Below are 24,439 nucleotides of genomic sequence, written 5' to 3'. Positions count from 1 at the left end.
AAGAAGGAGATCGAGGGAGTGACTGGTTTGGGACGGATGATTAAACCTGTTACTGTGTTCGTGTGAACCGGTGTGCCATTGTGAATATTTGCCCGTAGCATTTTTGCTGGCACGAGTGGGAGTGGCAGGAGTGGGACCCGCAGTCAATCTCAACCCCTCGCCGAGATGCCGTCCCTTATTGCTGCGACTGCAGCATCGAGGAGTCCCCTGAAAGACAGAGTCGCGCTACTACAAACCAAGATGGTGGCGTGTTATTGCCAGAAGGAGTTGGACCGGCGAGTGACCCATCCGCATCGCCTCCCGTTAGTGGTCTCCCATCCAGCGGTCCGCTCGCCACCAAATACATCCAGCGTGTCTACGACGGGGCCCACGCTGCAGGTCAGGATCTGCGCGAACTTCGTGTTTACCTGAAGGTAAGCCCCAACGTTGTCTGTGATTCTGCTGCGATGAACCAAGCGTGTTCGGGCAAGTTAGAAGCGCTCTTTGGCAGCCTCGTCGACCGCCTTGACCGCCATAGAAGCGCCATCGGCGAAAAGTTGAACTCGACTAACGAGAAGATGTCTGCCTGCTTTGTGGATATCAATGGTCGTATAGCTGACCTGTACAGTCCTATGGCGGTGTTAGAATAGTCGTGTCGGCCGGTTGCCCCGGACCTGACTTTTCCCGTTGTACCTTCAACGCTGCTTTACCGCAGTTGGGAACTTAGCACCAGTCTGCGTCACTTCGTCCACCTGTTTCTGATGGTTCTACCTCACAGTCAGCCTTCCGTATTCCGATTGGGCCGGTTGCTGTGGCCAGTGGTTGGTCTCTGACTGACGAGGCTCGTGTTCTGGTGGCAGAGCTACGCCCTCCTGCTTCTGATGTATTACAATACCTGCCGGAGTACACGAGACTCGATTACCCCGTCTAATTAGTGCCATAGAAGACTGCTTTGGCGACGCCCGTTTCCAGCAGCTACATTTCGCCGAGCTGAAGAGTGTGCGGCAGCATAGTATGACTTTAGAAGACCTCGCGAATCGCGTAGAGCGACTAATGGACAAGCCACTCGCGGGTTCTCCGAACGCCACAAAAGATCTCATTGGCACCGGAGCATTTGTTGACGCCCTGTAGAACCCCAATGTTCAGCGTTTTCTGCGTCTCGCTCGGCCGATTACTGTCCGTCTGACTCTTGGATTGGAGCTCGAAGCTTCAGTTGTGAAATCTCCTGCTGCAGTTGAGCCCGGTTCTTCGACTACCAACTCTCGGCTACCTTATGGGGGGGTTCGGCAGCGTCCTCCTCCCCTGCGTTGTTACCTGTGTGGTGCCCCTGGTCACTATGAGCGTGATTGTGACCGCCGAGTAGATTCTCTCTCTAGCCGACCGGGAAACGCCAGCGCGGGTAGTAGAGGGCCGGAGCCCGCGTAACTTACCAAGCCTCTAGCCTGTCGCCAGAGGTTACTTCAGGGCGGATGGAATCAGATGTGCCAGAAGTGCCCACGGCCAGCGAAACAACTACACACGAGGCAAACTCTGTAGGGTTGCTAGTTACCACTGTGACTTCAGGAGTGCCGGACAACGCCACAATCAGGGAGAAAGTTCCCCGCGAGGCTCCTCACTCATGGTTGGACGTGGTCATGCTTGGCAAATCTCTAAAGGCTCTAGTGAACACGGGTGCTGCCGTCAACATTTTGGATTGTTCCATCATCGCTTACGTGCCCCACTAAATGCAGTCTGCACCCACCACAAGGTTGATTGCCTTTAACGGAGCTGAGATACGACCGATTGAATACGTGCTTCTTGATGTGAGCGTTCTCGGAAGACTCCACCGTGTCGAGTTCGTGGTGGCCGCAAGCCCAATTTGACCGGTAATAGTCGTATGTGGCTTGTGTCAGCAGGCCGGTATCGAAATAACATTTTCGCCAAAGCCTGGGTGCATGCTGCGTGAAGACAGTCGTTCGAGTCCGACAGCTAGTCATTGATCCTACCTACCTGCAGTAATGTTTGCTTTCGCCGTACGTCTCCTGCAGCGTATACGTGCAAACTGGAAAGCTCTTGTTGGTCGTGTGTTCGTGGGGTTTGCCGCACAAGAGGCACACGGATATTACATTGGTGTGGCACCAGCGGTTAGCACAGGTTTACCCCCAATGACAGGGACAAGGCTGGAAGCGGAAGTACAAGGAAACATGACTGAAGACGTATTGTTTGAGCCAGTGGCTTGCTCAGCCCCATTTAAGCAAGTCAAGAGCACGCCGAGCTGGCGGCGGAGCACGAGTTGCACGACAGAGTGCTACAAGGGCCACAAGCTGGAGTACTTTGCCCGCGAGTACTTCCAACGCGGAGGCGGCGGGGGAAACAGGGGCATAGACCTGGGCCCACGCGGCGGAGTCCGCGGTGGGGGCGGCCGTGGTGGCCGCAAGGTATAAAAGCGGCCCATCAGAATTAAGTGCTACAAGTGCAACCGAACAGGCCACGTTGCCACGGACTGCAATGAAGCTGAGTACCGGTGTTACAGGTGCAACGGCACGGGCCAGACATCCAAGAACTGCCAGCACAAACCGGACGAGGCAAGAGGGGCCACATTGCCCGTGAGTGCAAGGAGCAAGAGGAGACGTGCTACATCTGCCACCAGCTGGGCCACATGTCGCAGGACTGCCCAAACAGGGAGCGGAAGAACCGCGATTGCTACAACTGCGGCCACCTGAAGCATATAAGACGCGACTGCCCCGAGGCCGACGGCAACGACCTTGTCGCCAACGTCTACTACCGCTGCAACAAGAGCGGGCACATAGCGCAAAACTGCCTTGCTGTGGTTGCTAGGCAGTTGCCGCACACCTTGCCGTGAGCTGTGATCACACGGGCCACCGCTATGCAGGTCTTCCCTTCGGCCTTCTTACGCCCCTCCGGGGAAGTGGGAGATGTGTTATGGATTAATTAGACACATTATATACCTACAGAGAAGGACAATCGCCCAGGCCTGTTAGCTAGTTAGAGAGATGGGCTGGGGAAAAGGAAGATGAATATGATGAAGGAGATACCGGGACTGACTGGTTCGGGACGGATGATAAAACCTGTTGCTATGTTCCTGTGAACCGGTGTGCCTTTGTGAATAGTTGCCCGTTGCAATATGTTCTCCATCATTTATTCAGCATTTTTGTTACTTTCCACGTTGCAGGATTGCGCGTATAGTATAAAGAAGACAGCTTGTCTAGACCAGGTAGGCAAAGTTCATGAAAAGTCTAGCAAAGTTTAGGCAGTTCAGCTGTAAAATAATCCGTCCGAATAACATTGTATTTTAAATAGTGCTCGTGTAGGACGAAGGCACGGAACCTTCCTGACTAGGCGAGTATCTCGATTTTGTAAAACTTATTTTTCCTATATTTTCCAGAGTTGTGTTAGCCCAGATTAGTACGTCGTAGTTTAGCATACAGCTAAAAATACAGTTGTCAAGTAGAAAGTAACTGTGATTGGAAAAGAACAACAATAACGGCGCATAAGACCAGTGGTCTGGGAAATAATTTCTGGAATAAATAGTCGGTGTGTTTATTCAGTGACATACTATGTTCAAAATATACACGTAGTGTTTTGAACCATTTAAAAAATTTGACTGTAGTCTGATTGATTACAAGGGGTACAACGGCGCTGATTTTATGACCTCCATGAAAAAGTACTTCTTTGGGTTTGCTAGCATTCAGTTTCAAATTATTGTTCGATGCCCAGGTGCTAATACATGCGAGAGTCCGACTTCCGAGATTTGAGAAATTAATACCGGAGCTACCGAAACAAAACAGGGTTGTGTCATCAGCCTATTTAATGTATTTAACTGTTTCATCAATATTAACAATCTCTTTCATGTACGAAATGAAAAGAAAAGGACCTAAAATGTTACCCTGTGGTACACCTTAATTATCTGTTTCTTTTGTTGAAATCTATTCTCCAATTTCAACAAACTGCGATCGATGGCATAGATAAGATGTTCTTAAAGAATGAGCTTTCCCCGAAATCCGTATCAATGTAGCTTATGAAGGAGATAATCGTGATTGACGTAATCAAATGCTTTTGAGAAGTTAAGGAGAATACTTAGAACTACACTGTTGTTTTCAAAATTTTCCGGGATAAACTCTTGTGGATCGAGCAGTGCCAACTGAGTTGATTTATTTTTTCTAAGTCCGTATTGAGCGGGGGAATGATATTATAGCGATCCAAAAATGATGATGAGCTTTTGAGAAAAATGTTTTCTATGGCTTTAGAAAAAACAGGCAAAATGGAAGTAGGCCGGTAGTTCGAGAAATTATTACGGTCACCCTTTCTAAATATTACTACAACTTTAGTGAACTGCATATTGCGCGGAAAAACTCCAATTGAGAAGCTTATGTTAAAAAGGTGTGTTACATATTTCGCTAATAAATCAATGACAAACATTACGGACTTTATTTGGAAACCGTTCACGTCGGAGGAATTACTGTTGTTCAGAGACATAAATGCAGCGATGACTTCATTCTCAGCAACGGGATCAAGAAAAGTAGTGTTGTCCTTAGAGCAATTCAGGTAGCTCAAACTTTCAGTATTCATTAAAACGGTTAGAACAAAAACAAAAAATCATTGAACGAATTAGCTAAGGCTTTTCTTCTTAGTATCTCACCGTTCTTTATAAATTTTTTAGGGTATGCGTGGGATTTTGAAGCATGGTATTTAATTTTTTTCCAAATGTCTTGAGCGCATGCGTTACATGAACTGAAAAGTATAAAGTGGTAGCGGTTTTTTGCAACGTGGAGCTCTGCAGTGATGTAATTGCGGAGTGTTTTAAAAGCTTTAAAGATGCCAGAATTCATAGTTTTCAAAAAAATAAAAAGTTGATCGCGTTTTCGCATCAGCCTAATGAGATCTGGAGTTATCCAGGGCTTACGGGCACATTTTGGTGGAGAATACGTTTTGTACTGAAACTAGTATTATAAGCATGGGTGAATTTTACCAGAAACTTGTCATATTCAGCACCACAGCTGCTCTCCCTAAAGACAACGCTCCAATTCGTTCGAGCTATGCACTCTCGAAATCTATCAGACTACGGAGATTTCATCCTAGAAACAGCGGGTTACGCGCGGAAGTTCTTTTAGCAATAGAATGACGTTTTATAAACAGAAACACAGGAAGGTGGTTACTGAGAGCAAATTTATTAACCCCAGATCTGAGAAAAGTTTCATCATTGTTTGGAATGAAAATGTCTAAGAGAGTATCCGAAGTAGCTGTGATTCGTGTAGCGAATTTTAGTGTTGCGACAGGAGCGAATATTACGAAAAGTTTTAAATTCTATCTTCATTCTACTTTCGACGGAAAAAATAATATTAAAGTCACCATCCATGATCAGGCTATATGCGCGTTCATTGGTAAATTCAAAAAAAGAATCCAGAAAGAAAGGAAACTTTGAAATTACACCGCAAGGCAACGGTAACAAGCAAAACACTTGCGTGCCACACTGAAGTACTAACATTTCATAATGTTGCGTTATACAAAAAAAAATGGTGAGCAGTTCACATTCCATACTACTGGAAAGCAGCATTCACACGCTTCCTACTCTACTGGAATTTCGGTTAAGATAGTAAGTCTTATAAACAGACATTAAAAAAAACATCAGCTTCAGATGTAAACCACGTTTCCTAGTACATTATAACACCAAAGTGCGATTATAACAGCTAAAATATTCAAGATCATTATATTTGCTTTTAGAGACCTAAGATTGAAAATAACACAGTTACAATGTTGCTGAGTATTAACCACGATACAGTCATCAAGTTCTAACAAATCTGCGTGGTTGTTTGTAACAGAAGCCATCGAAAAAAATAGAAAAAGAAACGACAGTGGTGCAAACGCACTAGGTAGACTTGAGCTCTTCAAGGTGTATTTTGTTGCGCACCACAATAATGGGATCGCCTGCAGCCCTTCTGACAAGAATCTCATTGTTGGTGTGCCAGGACAAGCGATAGCCGTTTTACTCTGCTCATTCTCGCGGGCAACAAAGTAGGTCACGGTTTTGTTTTATGTTGTTCTCTTTGATAGAAACGAAAGATTTAGACTCACGCAAAACCCTCCTGTTTTCCCAACCACGCGTCTCGAAGCGATTGCCAGTAGAACCTAGCAATGATACCGGCTTCACATGCCGGTCTCGAGGGAAGCTTGTGTACAGCGTCTCTGTCATTTCCAGAGAGCGGAGTAGATTAGCGATTATTGCTACTTCATTAGGTTTGGCAATTAAATCTTCACAATCGGATTTCGGAAGTCCAGGCACCTGAATATGTTGTTTACGAGTGCACCATTCGAGGTCATTCAGCGATAACTTGATGCTCTCAATAACATCCTTAGCCTCATCTCTCTCGAGCACGGAGACGCGCTTTTCATATTCTTGATTTTATTGTCGTGAAAAGCCTGCTTGTTTAGAATGTCATCGTGCTTTTTTGACACCGCTCACGCCGACACCGGCGGGGCCTAGTCCCGAGGACGTCGTGAACGTGGGTGGGATGTGGAGGCTCTGCGCATCCCGACCTCCCACTCCCTGCTGGCCTCAAATAAAGTCTTTCTCTCTCTCTCTCTCTCTCCTCGTCCACCTCAGTGGGCAAGCAGGATAGGCGTCAAGCCTACGCACTATCTCAGACACACTAGAGCTTATATCTGCGTCTGGAACGGCCTACCCAGCGCCTTCCGTTCTGAAGGCACGGCAATTCAGGCACCGCCACGACCTTAGTGCAGATTCCCCTTTGCCTTTAAAAGTCGCTTCTCAGCGACCCAAGAAGGTTTCCAGATGGTAGGCGTACTCACAGTCTGAGCATTTCAGGAAGCAGGAAGCGGGCGTCAGTTGGCAGGCACTCATCGCACGTTGGACACATGTCTTCCGGGGTAGCCATAGTCAGATACAAAGATGGGAAAAACACGGTAACAAACACAGCCCAGAGAATTGCACGTCAACAGGGCTATGGGGCGTCTGCGGCGGCTGCAAAGACAACACTGCACAGGAGATTTAGAAACGCAGCAACCTGTAAGTTGAAGCAAGAAGAATTAGGCGTGGGGGGGGGGTAGTCAATTAGCTACCGCCGCCACCGCCCAATTGCCCAGCTCCCATTTCTGCCATTCGGCCACTAGGAGGAACACGGCAAAACCGCGACAGGATGACGTCAAATGACGATTTCTTGAAAGAAGGGGCAGCTGTTTTCTGCTGGAGGTCTAGAATTGCGGCGAAACCAAGGCCAAAACACGATGATGAAAACGCTGAACATTTCACCCGGCTTAGGCAAGGTGGTCACAGCCACGGACAGGGTTGGCGTAGCAAGTATCAGTGGCAAAGTAGAGCGCCGGTGACCAAAGTGTAAGCTGGAGAAAGAAGAATTAGGGGGGCGTCTATTCGCCACTGCCCCCACCGCCCAAGTGCCAATTCTCGCGTTAAATGTGGCTAGGTTGATTTCAATGGCGGCCTTTCCGGATCCGGGGATTCTTAGGTACCCTTTGCGGCAACACAGGTCTCACCGCCACCATGGCCAGTTGCGTCGCAGCCACTGGAGAGTGAGGGCCGAAGGTTAATTGGCGTATTCATGGGAAGTTGTGGCCATTCCTACACCAGGGTGGCTAATTCTGCTCTGGTATGGGTGTGCGTTACCGGCAATGGTCGCCGATATCAGTCCGCACCCCAAGCCTCATCCTGCAACTCCATCAACACACAGATTTTTTGTATCTGCTGAGAATTGTGCGGCAGCGGGATTCAAGCCATGGTCCTTCTGCGCGTGAGGAGGATGCCCTACCTTTATGCCACTGGTGCACCCATTTTACAATTTGCAATTACAAATGCCCTTAACTTTTGCTGTCATGATACCCGCAGCATGTAAAAGCCCTTGCGGTATCTTGGAGACGGAATGAAAATTAACGAATTAAATACTTACAATTTTATGATAATAATACAAATAATTAAATAATTACAAATAACCAATAATAATTATAATTATGAATAATGATTATTAATTGATTAATGAAAAGGCCACCGCTAGAACCTTCGGCGGCACAGAAGCTCACTGAGCCTTCTGTTGTTCATGCTTGGGAGCATGGGCGCTCATGGCCGCTTGGGTCCATGAGCTGCCAGGAGTGTGATTATTAACCTCTATCAAAGAAGAAAGCAATGTAGCTAGTCTTCACATTACGAGCAAAGAAAAAATTTCAAATCGCCAACCAAACCAAAGCAGTATTTCAGCCAATGCTCGCAGCAAGTGGCAGGGTATCGTCCACAACAATGTCCGTATCACGCATTATTACAAAGAAACAGTTTGCGCTTAATTATTAAATTCTAATTCCGAAACAAGAATAAAGCGAACAAAATACATGCAAACTGCCCTGCCCCCAGAAAACTGCTTTGCAAGAAAAAAGGCCACTACTCAGCATTAGTATTGACAAAGACGCAGAGGCTACATAGTAGCGTTGCTGTACCCCTTACTGAAATAATGGTGTTAGGCAATTCTATCGCCTTGCCTGGCTGTAAGACGTGTATCTGTTTAAGCCATCGATTGCTGTATCCAGAATGCATAGTCTTTTTTGAAGAACAAGATGAATTGTTTGAAACTCAGCTTTTTTAATTCGGTCCATCGTCATTCACCAGCGCTTTGAAATTTTTGAAAATAGGTAACCGCTAGACAAAACGACATCCTCACTGGACCATGTTAAGGGGCATTGTCTGACGCTAAAGCGGTCAGTAGAGCAGCGGACATGCACTGCATTGACCTCTGCTCTATTAAAAGATGTTCGCACAGTGATTCCTCATTATTTCGAAAACACTGGGCAATATTAAGGCGCCGCTATCTGTACCGACGGGGTGGCTTCTTGGTGCTAGCAGCCCAGAATCACAAGAAAACGTAAATCAAACTGCCAAGAAATTTTGTTGTTTACGTGACTCGTTGGCGATTGGCGATAGGATTCAATACTTCCATACCCAAAAATTTTTACAAAGGAAAATTTAAATAAAATTGGCGCTTGTCTCAGATACATGAGCTATTATATACAAAGCAAATGAATTGAAATAAAATTACACAACCATATTACAGCATGGAATGCATTCACAGTAGCGCACGAAGTACAGACATCAGCCAGCGACAGAGGTTTCCAGAGAAGCAGCGCCACAACCAGTTAAGCGGAGTGACTTAAATTTGCGCGCCCATTCCCCAGCCTGCAGTTATCTCTCTGAACCACAGCTTGCACAGCAACGCGAAATGGCTAGCCGTGCCCTTTGTACTTAGGCAAACTATACGATCCTGCTGCTGTTGCATGGCGTAATGAGCCAGGTACACCAAACGTTTTCTCCCGCATTGCTATGCGTTACACAATGCGAGAGATGTGCCTATGACTGTGTGCACGTGAACACATACGTCATTAATGAGCGACATTATCAGTGCGTAATTAGGGCATCTCCCACAGTTTTCAGCTTGCGATGAATTATGACGGTAAATAGTTTCATAATGATTTTAGTTATCATAGGTACCAGGCAAAAAAGAACAAAACAGAACACAGCGACCAAGGAACCAGGAATTGTCGCATGGGGAAAGGTATAATGAGTTTGCGGAAATATTAAGAATGGTGAAATACGGATATTTCCGGCAAGGGGCGGTAATATGGTATCCTTCGCCTGTTTTCATTGCATCTGTTGCAGGTGGTAACATGAATAACTTAGCATTTTTAACAAATCGGTTGACATATCTATTATGCCTATTGATGTGTATGTAAAAAAAGACTGCAAGAAAAACTACATTTTCATTGGCGCGCTGAACGTTGCCCGAATTGGCATTGATTGCATGCCGAAAACCTCGCATGGGATGTGGTCATTGTTCGCAAAACCTAGGTGCGGTGACAGTTCTCTTTTTGTGATATGGCACATATATGCCGTAGTTGTGTACTATACACATAAAAATACACGATAGGTGACGCTATACTAGCTACTCAGAAACAATGAACGTGAAAAGTCTGCACATACAAACCATAATGCAGCAGAAGGGAAACAAAGTGCAATAGCAAACATTTGTAATATTGTAAGACAGATCTGTTTCGTTATAAATGAAGCGGCTTTAAGCCAGACGCCTCTAAATGATGTTTAGGGTTTCCTTCGGCGTCTTTTATGTGAATGTGACACCAGAAAATAACAGAATATTTTTTAATTCTTGTTTGGTCCCGCGTTAGGCCATTTAAAAATTGCATTATACTAATTCCTCAAGGGAGACCGAAGAATACTTTGTTTCTTTAGAAGTTAGAGATACTACTAAAGCAAAGAGCTTACAAGCTCTGCTCTTTACATTACATATTTTATGTATTGGCGTTACACAGTTATTGTACCTGTCGAGATTTAACTTCCCGCCGAAAATGACTATGCCCTATGTTTTGGGATGGAAGTAGGTTATCTAAAACGCTCTTTTAGGTAAATCATAAGTAAGCTAAAGTAGAAGTTAGGAAGGGTGGTGTTTTTGTATGAAACAAGATGAACTTACCACTCTTTGTCTAAAGTGCTGATTCTGTGGATGGAACATCAAATACGCCACATTAAGGACCAAAAGCAATAAGATGAGCTGGATACCAGATCAGGCCTTAGAGTTTGCCATGATCGGATTCCGATGAGAGACAAAACAAATGCAAAACTTTAAAGAATTGCCTACTCATGCGTACCATTTACACGCCGCTTGTCAACAGTGAGTTTTTCAGACAGATTTGGCTACGAGTTTACACCTTTGTTTGGTCGTTTTACGGAGCCAGTTTTTGTTGTTTGTTTTCACCAATCATGTAAACTATGGTATGGAAACGTGCAGCCAGCGAGCCTTATACGACCCAATGGGAAGTATTATGCGCCCCTCGACACAACGTCAGAATGTCACTCCCCACCTACTCCCCCTGCCAGTTTCCATCTGAAGTGAGTGCCCAAATAGCAGTTTTGACCTTGAAGTTTATATTCCATGATTTCTATTTCGTTTTTGCTACTTGTGTCAAAGTTTTGTACATTATTGACTACTCTCCGATTTCATTCTCTGTGCCTGCAAAGCTACGTTTCCCCTCTGATTTGGCGTCTCACCCCCGTTATATCGCCTTTATCCAACTCGGCCACCCACTACAAAAGGTTGCCGACGCCTGACCTAAACGTTTATTTTTATAACAATTAGGTGCTTTTCCTTCGCAAATTGTGTTTTCGCAGTTGCGAGACGTCGTATTGCATGGTTGGCTCATTTCAGTTAAATTTTTATTCGTATGATCAACATTCTTGTCCTCGATATTTTCATTTCATCATCATCATCATCGCCACCAGCCTATCTACGCCCACTGCAGGACAAAGACCTCTTCCATGAAACTCCAATTATCCCGATACTGCGCTAACTGCGATCAATTTATCCCCGCAAACTTCTTTATCTCATCTGCCCATCTAACTTTCTGCCGCCTCCTACCACGCTTGCCTTCTCTAGGGATTCACTCTGTTACCCGTAATGACCAGCGGTCATCTTGCCTTCAAATTGCATGCCCTTCCCACGCCCTTTTCATCATTTTAATTTCTACTAATATGTACTTAACACGCTTTGTTCCCTGACCCAGTCAGTTCTCTTCTTGTCCCTTAATGTTACACCTACCATCTTCCGTTCCATTTCTCGGTGAGTCGCCCTCAGTTTAAGTTGAACGCTCTTAGTGAGCCTCCCAGTTTCTGTCCCGTGCGTAAGTACCGCTATTCTTCTGTCATACACTGTCTTCTTCAGGTGCAATGGTAGGCTGCCATTCATTATCTGAAAATGACGGCCGAATGCACTCCACCACTTTCTCATCCTACTAATTAGCTCTGCCTCATGTATGGGATCCGTGGTCACCACTTGGCCCAAGTAGATATATACGCTTACCGCTCCCAACACTAGAAATCAAATAGATTTCCACAGTAGCCGGCGACAGGCAGCTAACCCCATCTATGGCGACGATTGCGCACTGTCGCAAAATTCCCGCGGCGTTACTGGTGGCACCACTCTGGTCTGTTACGCCCAACAGTGGCCCCCGCCTGTACAACATTTTACGAGCCAAATACATCAGCAGGATTGAATTTTAAAATAACCACGTAAAGAACGCCCCGCACCGATTCGCGACACCAATTATGGGAATAGCAATGATGATGTAAAGGACCTGCCCTTGGGGCTTACAAAATTGACTGTTTTTGTTACAATAGATACATCCCGTCAAACCGCTGTTTACAGTATTACATGACCTATAGAACAAACCGACTGTTAATGGGGTTAACATGTCAGACAGCCCAATTGCATGCAAGCCAAGCGGACCTGCAAACTACGCCCCTCAGTGACGTCGATACTTAACTATTCTCGTAAAAAAATGAATTGGGTGCCACCAAATCATTCCTCGCGACTCAAGGCGCTCCGCCACAACACGATAGTCATTTCATGTGCAAGGGGGTAAACAAAATATTTTCACTTGACCATATTACAGACCTAGCAGTGGTTCTGACCTCAGCTCATGCGTCTTTTGGGCAACCAAGACGACGCATATATACTCCTAACATACCAATCAAATGAACGGCGACATCAATGAGAGAAGCTTCAACTGGGGACGCGCAACGACGAATACTGAAGGGAAATTTGTTGAACATACTGTGGAAATCAATACCCTTCTGATTGTGAATGGTCTCACCAAGATCGCAAGAACAGGACTTCAATATTCCTCAAAAGGTGTTACCCCAGACCTGGCTTTTGTCTCTTCCAGACTCGTAAACACTAGAAAAATGTCGGAGATTACTTGGGGTGGCGACAATTTCCTCGTAATAATAATAAGCTAACTTCGTGTGAAACGAAAATGAACCACAAGAAATGTCAAACTACCGCACTAGATGACCTACACAAAATCCTTCAAGTACCTTGCCAGAAACAGCAATTCCTTTTCTTACACTTGTTACGCGCATCCGAAAGTCTGCCGTAACCTCGCGGTAACGCGCCACCTCCTTAAGTGACACATTGAAATTCTACCCCTATCTGTCCGACGCGTACCAACACCTCACCCGCAAATAGATACAACTATAAAAAAATAACTGCCATTTCATAAGTGACGACGAAAATACAGGCGAGCTCAAGAGTACATACAGGAGCTGACCACTTGCCACAGGGGTTCAGAAGTGCTCTTGCCTAAGGAAACAGCACGGATCATCCAATCTCTAGAAAATAAAAAGGGCCTATGTCTTGGGGAGTTATTCTTAACGTTCACACTACACGAAGATGTGAAGGTAGTCAAACAAGATATTATTGCAAAGCTATTTTTTGGTGTGACTAAACAAAATCTGGCATATTTCTCCGTTATTAAAATAGTCAAGGCCAAAAGACTCGCAAGGGTAGAGCTGTGCCATCCTCTCAAAAAGAGTAAGTCGAAATTGGGACCGGCATATGTTGGTACTAGGGGAAGCGTATCCGAAGCCATAATGAACCCTTTCCGGAGCTAGCAGTACCGATGAGAAACCCCGGAATACAAGCTACATTCTGGACAACGTCAAACTATGTTTGGTCAATTTAATTCCGAAACCTGCGAAATGCCGTAGGTGATATCCGCTGTAATATAGGTGTGCTTCCCACCGATTCTGTGCCAAGTAATCAAACTCTTCATTAACAAGCGAATGCAATCCCACTTCGACGACATTTCAGGTTTGGTTCCCCCAAACGAAGCTGCATTCCCAATACACTTAGTAATACCAGGTGGCGCCTAGCTGTTAAGCTGCGTCTTCAGCAGATCTCCTGTCAAACACCAACTACCAGGCTACGCTGTCAGCGCAGGCCTGCGTAAACCATTTGACAGGGCGGACCGCGCCCCCATGCTGAATGAACTAGCAGACACATTTTTAAGCAGAAAATAGCACACATACATAGTACTCAAATTTCTTCACAACTGGGCCCACAATCCGAACAACGTTCTTTGGCTCCATAAGTACCACCTTTAATAACGGCAAAAGGCGCCCAAACTGTCCTAAGCACGGATGAGTCATCTTTAACACAGTCACTCCTAACTGGCTAAAAGCATCAAAAGAGGACCATCGGTCTAATTTGCCATCAATGCCGATGATATAATAATATTGACGGAAACCAGAGACAGAGGGAAGAAGAGGTTTATGACAGAAGGTGTTCGTGGTATATTTTTATCGTTCTTGTAAATTCCTTGTTACAGACGCCAGTCGGTCAAATTTGAAAAATTTCGAAGTGATATCGCAACTGTACCGACGGAGCTTCCCCAAGGATGAATTTGAGCCCTTTGTTGTGTACCATACATGTCTATGACTTATTATGTACACGGTTGATTAGGTCAACGGGAAGATGTCACCATGACTGTATCCGTGGCGCCTATTAACCTAGACGTCATATCCACATTACGAGAGGCTGTTCTGGAAACGATCAATTGGTTCTCGAGCAACAGTAGTTTGTCAACTCTGCTTTAACGCGCCTGATTTGTTTCGCAACCCGCTGCGCAAAGGTATTCTAGGTCGTCATTTGTTTCTGACGGCTATCATTGCTCCCTTTCTAATATCGTCTAGCATTTACGCCTTCAAATAGATACCTTGGTAAGTGTTTTGATAGTGACTTCTCCTCACTCAGCCTACAGGTGAGATCAGAAGTAATTGCAACACGGGAGCTGTAGCCGCACCACATATGAGTGGTATGTAGCCGCACCCGCGGGAAACAAAAGCAGCAGAACACGCATGCGTGCGACGGCGATAGCTCATCTATATGTCTCAAACCGCTTCCTTCAAAACGGCTTCGAGCATTGTTCGCAGCACACTGGTCTCGGCGATGGCGCCGATAGCAGACACAGCTAAACGTATAAAAAAATGGCACCACCTTCCCGCGAGGAAACCCTGAGTTGATGCAAAGCATCTCGGAGGTTCCGAAACGTTCACGCGAGATTGGGTATCCAAATAGCGGAAAATGACGGAACTCCGGACGGCGCAGCGTGACTCAACCGAAGCAGCAACTGAGGGAGCGGCGCGCGGACCAGGTTTATTATATTGGCCGCGAGGCCCACCACTGGAGAGGCCGGCGCTGCGATCGTTTTGACGTCACTTGTAGGATCACCGTTCCTATCTTGCTGCGTAGTTGGCTTGCAGCGCGTGACACTTCCCTTAGGAAGCGCGTTCTAAAAGTATTTTCGTGTTAATTTCCTTCGTTTGAAGTTAGCTCTCAGTGCGTCAGGCGCAGTTCGACCTAATGGTGACTGTATAACCGTATCAACTGCGGTAGATTATCCGCAAACACCATGAGCGTGGTGGTGTATTACGCCTGCGACCGAAGCGTAAGCAGCGGCTTGTTTCCCCGATCAACAATGTGGACTACGACGATCGCTGAGTGAAGTTTCTAGATTTCCCTTGTTCGCAAGAAATGTATAAAGCAGGAAATCGTGGAGCGTTAACTGCTCGCAGAAGCACACGCACGCGCCGTGCCTGCCCGCACAGCCGACGGTGAGGCTCGAACTGACACAGGTCGCGGCAGCAACAACTTGTCGCCGCTTTTTAAAATCACACAAGTCGTGGAAAAGAAGTTCCAGATTGGTGAAAGTGGATGTTAGTGTGATGAAAAATTCTGATAGGTAGTGTCATCAGCTGTGGTTTTCAAAGCGATGCTCAAATATCTGCCGCGATTTACGCCGACCGGCCACGGAGGTCGGTCCCGGCAGCGCCGGCCCGTTCATGCACGGTGCGGCGAGCGGCCGAAGGATGGTTATGCTTGCGCGCAAGAATCGGCTGAGGCCGTGCAGGTAAATTGATCGTCGATCGTTTCAACGGAAATCACCGCGCTTACAGAGTTCCCAGGACGGTGAAACGTTTTGTTAGGGACTGTCACTCGCAACTCTAACGGCGATGAAATATCTGCTGCGACGCCAAGCCTAAAGTTCCCAACACCCGATTACGTGCATCCGAAGCCGGCGGCGAGCTGTTGGCGAAGCTGTCCCGTCGCGCACGCGCGTGTTGCGTTTGGGTTCCTCTAACTTCTTGGGGGCCCCCAACGCTCGGTTCTCCTATTCTAAATATCCCCATTACCCGAAATCATTAACGACGTGTTTCGCCTCGTACGCAGCCTCGCCTTCTGTGAGACGTCGTGAGTTTCGAAATTGATGCTTGAGAAATGCCGGCTTACTGTAAACATACAAAACACGCTGCAATTAAAAATTACCACGCCGAGCACCTAATGAAAACTAAATATAGCCTTGTCCAAACCCGCTCGAAGGCGTTAAAAACTCGCGTTCATATTGCGGACAAGTCGCGAAAAGTAAACATCAGCCGTGCAGAGTACAGGCTACGGCAGTGATCGTTAATCAAATCCGGGCATGACTATAAAAACATCGTAGGGGGAATAGGCCCTGAAACTGCAGACCATAACAATACTTTTAAGCATGTGCGGCGAAGCAATCTGATCACCGTTCTCGAGTCATTCATTTACGAGCAGTTCGCGCGGTGAGATCATAAGTGAGCTACGCGTTTCCGTCGCTGTTACAAGGTGTTTGCTTGCACACACATGTCCCGTCACAAGTGTTTCATAATGAATTTACAGCGTACTTTTCTCGGCATCAGTTGCATCGTCCTTGGCGTTAGCTTGCTGCGTATGTAAGAGCTGTGGGTCGCGAAGGTAGCAACTACCTAAACGCGGCGGTGTCGCCGGGAACAAGCGAGTTGCTGATTCCTTGCCCGAATTATTTGGTTTATAGACATCTTTTTCGGTAATGTGCATCAAATCCACAAGGAGCGGGCGAGACGGTGGCCACAACAAAAAAACACGCTTCCGCGTACGCACGGGAAATGTGTTGTAGCAGACGACAACACGATTTGGCGTCCTACAAGTGAAGTCACTCGTAGGTGTCGCCACGGTATGTCCTCAAGGCCAATAGAGCAGATGGAGTGGATAGGAGGAGATGAGAGAGGAGACGCGCAGGCGCGCCTATCGCGCAGCTGCAGTGATGAGTGGCGCGCGCGCTATCGCACAGCTGGCGTGAAGAGGGGGAGAGGAGGAGCAGCGCGCATGCTATCGCACAGCTGGTGGGAAGAGGGGGAGAGGTGCGGACGGACGGACGACGCACGACGGACGACGGAGCCGAGAGCAAGAGATGCTTTGCATCTAAAAATAAAAATGGTCACTTCAAATCTCTGTCATTGCGACGCTTCTGAAACAGCTGGCATGCGCTGAAATTGTGCTAGAGACGTTCCCTGATGCGTCTCGGCTATCAGCCGCATCGCCAGAACAAGTAAGCTGCGAAAAACGCCGCGATAAACTTAAGTTATTAATTGTTTAGATGGGTTATTGCCGTCGGCAGGCGCGAATGCTTGTTCTGCTCCTGTTGTTTAGCCAGTGAGGCTACACGGCACCCCTATGCGGTTCGGCCACCGCTCCCGTGTTCCACTTCAGAGGGCACCTGTACATTTGTCGAAAACTTCTGTCTGCCCGTTGTGCTTGGCACAACGTAGATACAATATATCTTTCTCTGATCGTAAAACTGTCGTGCATGATTTGGTCTATAGCTTACTTCGATTCACGATCACAATATATGGATTTTCTGCCTGCGCTGGATAAATCACGACAATTCAATTCTCCGTTCCCTGTTCATGAACACCAGTTACGATGCAACTGTTGAGTATAAATTGACGTTTTCAAAACTTTACGTTTTCCAAACGTGGATCTTTGGTTGATCAAGGGATATATTTTCAAACATTTCCACACAAATGATTTTAAACCGTTGATCTTAACGCGCAATATCCTATCAAAACAGCCTTACTTGATTCCCCGTTGCAATACAAGGCATGAAGATAGGACGAGGCGGAAGCGTTTAATCACCTCCGTTGTGATACGCCTACCAGAAATTCAAAATACCAACTAACGAAGTTTCTTTAAGAAATTGATCTTCACATCAAATTAAAGGTTTATTTGTTTCAACACAATGTTGGGATTAAATCGGGCGAGGAGTAGTTGCGTACTGCTTGAGAATGCCTGACGACCCTTGAAGGGAGCATATTGCTCACAATAAAAATTACTGCATAAAATGCGCCTATTTATCGTAAATATACTGCCAGCTTCCCCAACTGGGCGTATTAGCCACGGAGCTTTATCTCATTTTCATAGCCCAAACTGCTGGGTCATTTATTTGCCTTTGTTTTCGAAGGAATTTTTTGGTGTCTTTGGTTTGTGAGGATTCCAGACCCTGCCATTAATGCCCTACCTGGCTTTGGCAGGCCAGACGTTTTGTCATTTTGCGTGCCATAGCCAGCCTCCCTCAACACACCAAAGGGATTGTTCCTCGATCCAGCGGTGGCACGGCCACCCATTCGTATCATTACGGAATAAAAGAAAGACAAACCCGGCAACCCAGCATCTTACCCTCCAACCCAAGGTTGGACCGCCCACGGCGTGCGATGAACAGAAGACGCACAAGTAATTGAGGTTTCAATACTCCTAAACCTTTGTCTCTATCAAAAAACATGGAAAGTGGCCTTAAAAATACATAATTCATTCCAGAATCCAGATTTCAACGCCTTCGTCATCTCGCAACGACCAAACTACCCAAAGAAATTGATGTCTTCACCGATGCCAGATTCACACCCACACAAACACGTGAAGCCTGGGCTCGCCCCGGAAATTCATCTGACCGCGAAAATTATAATTTAAACAAACCGATGAAAATGCATTAGGAGCAGAACTGCACGTGTTAACAGCTCTAATAGGCATATACGCTACGACTTCGAGTACCGCTCAACACACGCATATTGAGAGATGCTATATCAGCAGTCCAAACTCGCTGAATAATTTGTTTAACTCGTAATATTACACTAACGTCTCCGTAGATCGAAAAACAGATTGCACGAGTCTAATGGACAACGCGATATGAAGAGACCAGTCTAAAAGCCTAGGCCGCTGAGAACGCACAACAGAAGTATTGTATCCATAAACCTCCAGCGTTTCTGGCCTCAACCACCTAACATGCTTTACTCATTCATCGGTTCAACGAGGGCAAGAAATATCGCCATGAAAAAATCAGCAAGGCTAAACCTGAGGATCGTTGGTTATACATGTTTTTGAGCCGCTCTATACTAGCACTCAAACAGACAAGGGGACAACACACAAGCATGGAACGATGCTCAAACTATCAACTGGTCATTTTCTTATCACGTCTTAACATTTCGATTTTTACAGACATTTTTCTGCATATTAGGGTGGGTTGTAAAAAATTATATCGCTTTGAAGTTCGCGCACGGTTTCATCTCCGTGTGTTCTTTCCTTGTCCTTTTAAATTCTAATAGAGCGCCATTCAAGAACATGAAGAAGTCACTGTACCTGCCTTGTGCTCCAAGAAGTATTTGTTATCAATATATGCGCCAGTGCAGCTCACAGCACCATAATATTCATAAGTTGAAAAAGGCTCCTACTTCCACACCCATGAATGTAATTTCAGTAGCGCGAGCACCAAGTCATAAGTGCACAATTTCTATGGATATTATGTGATGAACATCGTCCAGAAAACGTTAGACACATTTGTCCAGTCGCCATTCGCCTCGCTAATACGGAATGAGATCAGTCTTTATGACACGCAATTTACAAATTGCGACCAAAAGTTGTCTGGCGGGAGTAGTCGCACGAAAGACGACCTCGCAAAAGTCTCCAAACCTTGGTTAAACAAGATAAAAGATTACCCTTGACGTAGAAGCACCACTGGTAATTTTCTTCCTAATAATTCCTTTTGGCAACGAGGTGGCTTTTGCTCCCCGTACGAAATAGAACCTTAAGAAACTCATCTTTTAAAGAGAATTCGCGCGGTATGTAGGGCGTTATAGGTGATCGCAAATATTCATACTATTGTTTCTTTAAGTGAAGCTTGTATTGACTCACTTAGGTCGTGAATTTTTCAAACGTTTAGGCTCACCAAGAAAATAACGCTTCCCGTTATCGAAATCCAACCTGGGTCCCTCGGGTTATGAAGAAGACGTCTATTTATTACACCATTCGGACAGGGTATGCATTTGCAAAGCGTTGGATTCGTTGCCACAGACGCAGCCGTTGCTACTCCGCACTGCACGCCGGGAGATGAGCAGCTAATTTGGAATGGGCGCGCCGCAAACTCAAGTCCGTGTTGAACATAGCGCCGCTGGCATAAACGCTGCATTTGATTGGAAGCGCTGCATTCAGGGAGATGAGCGACGGGTTGTACTGTTGCCCGGAGCTATACAGTGACAGCAGGCACTCCAGCACAATTGGATCTGTCTGTGAAGAAGTGAGGAAGGGGGATTCTTGATCTGGTGTGGTTTTCGTTTAAGATCGGGTCGCGCTTCGGTAGTGCTTGCGATGGGACTTGGTTTGGGTTGGGTAAGGGGTAGGGTTTCCTTTGATCGAGGAAGAGTTTCGGGAAGAATCCGTTCGGTGTTTTCAGTTATGGTTTTGTGAATACTGATTGGTGAGAAGCTTCACGCGCACCCCTGTTGCTTATATAAGAGAGCGTTGGCTTTCTGTTGGGTCTTTATTGTCTAATGCACAGCATAAAACTCGTCTCACCCGATGGGAACCGGGCACACGCCAATTCCTTATCGTGTACGAGAAGCTACGGAACCGATACAATACAATGGTAGTTCGGCATTCAAGGCGAAGTGCTTAATGTTCTTGCTATGAATTTGTATATGTACAATTTTATTTGCGGTAATCTAAAAGGCGGTTAATTATTAATAGCAAACACCATCTGATATACCTACAAGCCGAAAATATATTCAGGGGTTTGACAAACGCCATTTTCCTTGACGCTAACGGTCTCCTTAACAATGTCAGCAGAGGTTAGACACTGAAACTTGCCTTTACTTTTTTCTATGGGTCACATATTTATTAAAAGCGGGATCGGTATCAAAAGAGGTCTGCGAGATATTCGAGAAATAGTAAACACACAATTAAGCCCATACCTCTTGCATAGAAAACATACCTTCCTAAAAACAACCCGTAGTAATTCCCACGTCATATTAGGAACGTGCAACTCATACACAATTCTCTCTGTCCGGAAGTTTAGAATGGTAGTTGAGAAATTATTCTTTAGTCAGGATGTCGGCAAGTTTGTGTGTTTCATAGATTGTACTGAAGGTCGCGATATAAATGAAATGAATTGTTTTCGGACGAGGCCATTTCTCGAGCGAAACGAAGCTGTTTGTGGTCATCATAATTCATTTAGAGCATGGTCAATTTCAAAAATGCTTTTCAACAAATCGGCAAGTCATGTTTATAAGGTTGATCGATAATATTACGGTTATGACCGCAGTATTGGCTTGATCGTGGCAGGTATGGGTGCGTATTTTCAATCGTTTTTTTTTAGTAATACCCTGCTAACGTTTCGAAAGGAGCTTTATTTTAATCCCGTTTTTGGCTGGTTCCCTTTCCCAGAATAATTTATGTCCCCTGTGTTGAAAGCGCAGGGAAAATGCGAATGCTAATGCTGGGAGATGAGGCAGGTTGACGCAGTTTGTTACTTTGCTTTAGAAGATTATTCAATGTGCGAAAGTGGGACCAACACAACATGATAAAAAAGAACTGAAGACGTTCGCGCACTTGCAGTCCTTTAAGCTGGCCCTTAAGCAGTTCATGTAAAACATTACTGTTGAAAAACGTCGAACAGTGGTGGGCTCCTGTGAAAATATTGGAAGATACCAATCTCCTAAATATTGCTCGCGCTGCGAACGTATGATCGCCGAATAGGATCGGCACAATGGCAAGAACATGCCTCCCAAAAGAATATTTCGGTAATGACGAGCGCACGGGCTACCGCCGCTTCACCACCACATGCATTGACAGAGAACGCCTCCTTCCTCAAGGGAATTGTGAGAGCACCGGTAGGGGTATATTAAATCTCTTAATAGACACGAGTATATAGCGCACAACACATCTCTTGGGGTCCCTCTTCCAAGTAGCGGCGAAATATACAACCTATTTTTAATTTTCTTCTTGCCTTGATGATGATGATGATGATTCCTATTGGTTTCCCCTTTGAAGCGGGGTGATGACATGTCATCTTACCAAAAAGGACTAATATAACCATGTTTTACCCTCTTGGTTTAATACTAGCGTTGCTTAGGGCAGGCACTAAACCTTATTAGGCCCGAAATACTTCTTTTTCCCTGTTACAGGTGGTAACTGTCCTAGGCTATATTCCCCTCTCTGCTTTTCGTCCACCAGCATTCTAATCTTCTTTTCGTCCCCTCGACAGCTTTGAAGTAAACTTCCTCTCTGATACCCTTAAATCCTAGGGCTTCTGAAAGCCCAATATTCCCTTCATGTAGATTTGGATGGATACCCTCACATTCTAACACTATGTGCCGCATAGTTTGTTTCTTTTCCGCAGACCACACATACCCCATCATTTTGTGAATAATTCCTCACAAAACTCTTAGTTCGCAGGCAACCTGCTCTAGCCTCACCTAACCTGCTCTAACCTGCTCTTATACTGGGCTATTGGCGACCCCGCGTTTGTTCTCGCCACCTGGCGGCCTTCGCGAGAAGTGCCGTAATCAGGTCCGGTTGCGGACTTCCCCATGTCGCAGCATGCTTGTTTAGCGTCGTAACTGTGTATTTGTTGTGATACCGCCAAAATAAGACTTAAAGACAATAAAACAGGCGTGTAAGGAGCTTTATTGCATCCCCTTCGGTGTGACGGCACGATTGAAGTACAGCAGTGCATACTTTTACCGCTTCCCGCGAGAAGCAGACGACGCGCCTCGCAAGGCGTTGCGGACACGGAATCCGCATTATAAAAAAAGTGACCCCCCGCCACGCAAGTTCTCCCAAAGCACTTTGCTCAAATTGATTAGTACTTTCAATGTCAGCAGCCACTTCATTTTTTATTGGAATGAAGGCGCACTGCATTCGCGCGGCGTACTTTCTGTCGGCGCGCTTCTCCCGTGTGGTATCCTGGAAAATGTACCTGGATTTTTCATATATCTGTTAGGTGCTCGATATATCTATCAAGTGGTAATATTGTCAAGATGCATGTTTGAAATGAAGCCTTGATTTCAATTAGCTTCAAACATCGTTTTTTACTTTGTGCTAGGAGCCGTGGCACAAATACGCATTTGCGCTGCCGACCCGGGCGCAGCTCGACGTACTTGACGATCAAGTAGCTGAATTGCAGAACTCCTGCAGCTTCGACAGCTCCAAGCAGCGAGCGCACGACGTTATTTTATGGGCGCACGCTGTGTCGCCTTTTCGCTTCCTCTTATCGCACGTGCGCTTCTAGTTGTCCCTAAGAAGTAGGTTGTGTATGATCAAAATGCCCGCATTGATCCGCGTGCCTGTCAACCAACTAGTACACATTTGCTTAATAATTAGCGAAAGTTGCGGGCAGCTTCAAACCAAAGAAGTCAAACGTGGGCCGCAAAGCGGAGAATCATGAAAGTGCGAGAAACAAATGTACCGAACATTTTCACTCTCACGAGGGCAATATTTATGAGGCTGCCGATTCACCTTCCGATTAATCGATTAATGTTTTAGTCGCGATTAATTTTTTTATACGGTTGATTGGTTGAAGGGTAGTGCGCCACAGGAGAAAGGCTTGCTGTCTTGAAGCCTACGTGCGACTCGGCGTTTTTTTGTGTGTGTTTTAACGTTCCACGTAGAAGCCTTCTCCTTTCACTTAGCGGCCGCCACCCTCAACTGCCGCGTTGCTTTTGTCGATCGTCGCTGTCAGTTTAAACAATCTTTTGGCGTCGCGTCCGCAGGCGAGGGGGGAACGTCGTGCTGTTCACCCCGCGCAGGTCTGAGCATAAAATACTCTTTGGGGGCCCGTTTAACCGACACAACATGCTTCCGCATCGAGTAACCTCCCCAGCGGAAGCGATCGGCGGCGGCTGTTTGAAGAATTTACCCTCTCAAAGCCATTAAGTAGATTGTACAACATCCTTGTACGCTGGCCAACGAACCCTGCGTCCCAAGATGTCTTCCCAAAAAGACCGCCCGCGACGATCTCCGTCTCCCAGCTAGAAAGCTGTGAGATGCGCTTGCCGACAACAGCCCTCGCTAGTGGGGACTCACATGTGTCGAGACGTTGCTAGGCACTGTGCATTGGCAACTTTATCGTGTCACGTGTTTTTGCGTCTCGTCAATTATCAATGGACCTCCTGGGAACAGAGCTGCCTTTGATTCTTTCCCCGCATGCGCTTTCCTGGTTGCGCTTAGCTTCTGGTGGCATTCTCCGTTTAGTGCCGGCCGGTATTTACATAGACGGCTATACCAGCATCAAAGGCAAACTCGGAGGGAAATTTGGATATAAAGGAAATTGTAGGGGTGAAGTTTCCAATCCGAAGCAAGTTCATTGCCTACAATGTTTACCTACTGTGGAAGCGTCAGCTCGCTTCAATACCACACTTGCGAGCGAAGCACCTAGGGCAGCCACTGCAGCAGGAATCCTAGCAGAAAACGCAGACCACAATAGACGCCTA

General features: G+C 46.1%; 1 pseudogene; it reads left to right on the top strand.

The window, feature by feature from the left end:
- The first annotated feature begins 2,162 nt into the window (after positions 1-2,162).
- LOC144166625 (uncharacterized) lies at positions 2,163-2,821 on the top strand (annotated as a pseudogene).
- Positions 2,822-24,439: the final 21,618 nt, after the last annotated feature.

This window comes from Haemaphysalis longicornis, unplaced genomic scaffold (genome assembly GCF_048455015.1).
Source record: "Haemaphysalis longicornis isolate Haplotype H1 unplaced genomic scaffold, Haemaphysalis longicornis Haplotype H1 scaffold_18, whole genome shotgun sequence".
Lineage (NCBI taxonomy): Eukaryota > Metazoa > Arthropoda > Arachnida > Ixodida > Ixodidae > Haemaphysalis > Haemaphysalis longicornis.
The sequence above is the reverse complement of the archived record's forward strand: the minus strand, read 5'-3'. Positions and strand labels throughout refer to the sequence as shown.